The sequence below is a fragment of the Ceratotherium simum genome, chromosome 4 (assembly GCF_057802395.1).
Source record: "Ceratotherium simum simum isolate JZ-2026a chromosome 4, ASM5780239v1, whole genome shotgun sequence".
Classification (NCBI taxonomy): Eukaryota; Metazoa; Chordata; class Mammalia; order Perissodactyla; family Rhinocerotidae; genus Ceratotherium; species Ceratotherium simum.
In genome coordinates this window covers 30,749,918-30,751,677 of record NC_141903.1, presented here as the reverse complement: position 1 = coordinate 30,751,677, position 1,760 = coordinate 30,749,918, and the positions used below count along the sequence as shown (strand labels likewise).

The 1,760-nt window shown below is 39.2% G+C and overlaps 1 pseudogene; it reads right to left on the bottom strand.

The window, feature by feature from the left end:
* Positions 1 to 1,189: 1,189 nt before the first annotated feature.
* Positions 1,190 to 1,441, bottom strand: LOC101399955 (small ribosomal subunit protein eS27 pseudogene; annotated as a pseudogene).
* Positions 1,442 to 1,760: the final 319 nt, after the last annotated feature.

The window sequence follows — 1,760 nt, the reverse complement described above, 5'->3', positions numbered from 1 at the left end:
TGGAGTCTGGTCAGTCCACTACTGTTGTGTTTCCCTCTGCAAAAAAAAAAAAAAAAAAAAAAAAAAGTCACTACTGCAGTGGAGCTCTACACATTTCTCCTGGATGCTTTTCTAATCTGCAAGAATGTCAGACCTGGGTCCCCACACATGTCCAGTGGGAACCCATGAAGCCCTTGGAGAGTGGGGCAAGGACTATTTCCGGTATGTGCACACCCAGAGATGCCACTTTCAACCTTTTCTCCCTGTTGACACTGCTCTCAACATGTGAAGCAACGTTTTTTTTTAATTGATAATGCAGAGAGAACTCTTGTACACTTTTCCCAATTTCCCCCAATGCTAATATTTGCAAAACTATAGTGCAATATCACTATCAGAATATTGACATTGATACAAGCTTTATGTGTATTCATTTGTGCATGTTTGTGGTGTACATATATGTGTGTATATATATGTGTATATATACACATAAATTAAATTCTATACAATGTTATCACCCCTGTAGTTCCTGTATCCACCACCACAGTCAAGATACAGAACAGTTCCAATACCACAAGGATTCCTCATGTTGCCTTTAATAACTACTCTCACTTTCCCTCCATTCCCCCATCTCTATCTCTGTCCTCCACTCCTAAAATTATGTCATTTTCAAAATGTTATATAAATGGAACCATACCATATGTAACCTTTGGGGATTATTCTTGCTCAGCATAATTCATCCAAACTGTTGCATGTATCGATAGTTCCTTCCTTTTTATTGCTGAGTGGCATTCCCTGGTATGTATGTATCACAGTTTGTTTAACTGTTCACCTGTTTAAGGTCATCTGGGCTGATTCCAGTTTTTGGTTATTATAAATAAAGCTGCTAGCAACATTTGTATACAGCTTTTGTGTATGAACATAAGTTTCCATTTCTCTGGGATAAATGCCCAGGAGTGTAATTGTTGGGTCATATGGTAGTTGCATGTTTAGTTTTTAGAGAAAAATACCGAACTGTTTTTCAGAGTGGCTGTACCATTTACATTACCACCAGCAAAGTATGAATGATCCATTTTCTCTGCAACCTCATCGGCATTGTCAGTTTTTTTTTTTTTAAGCAATTTTTGTAGGTAGGTATCATGAAGCAACTTTTTTTTTTATCCAAAATGTGTTTATTGAGATAGTTTCCCACTCATCTCAATTCAGGCTGCTTTTAGTGCTGCTTCTGTCTGAAGAAGCATCCTTCTGTAAGCCATGCTTTTCCTTCTGCAGGCTGGCAGAGGACAGTGGAGCAGCATACACACAAAACTACTGTTTGTGCGTCGCTAAAGATGCTGGTGATTTTATAGCATCCCAGGCATTTCACATCCATGAAGTAGGAATTGGGGCTGTGCACTAGGCACTTCTTCTTGTGCTTTCTCTTCTGTTCTGGAGAGGGATGAAGGAGATCCTTTGTGAGAGGCATGTTCTCATGGGGAAGTTGTCACCACGGGAGAAGTGAAGCAACTTAAAAAAAAAAACCCATATGATATAGTTCTCCTAGGAAAACTCCTAGCCATGGTGTGGAGAATAAGGACAAAAAAAACCAAACAAACAAAAAAACAATTTGTGGGCATGATCTACTGATTCTGGAAGGCCTATCTACCTCTGTCAATACTCGTGTGAAATCACATTGTTAACAGTTCTTCCTGGTTGAAGCCCAGTTACCCTCAAGCAGAGAAAGGGAACTTGGCTTAAACAAGAATGGTTTAGATGTCTGTTCTTCTTGTAGTCACTCTCTTTTC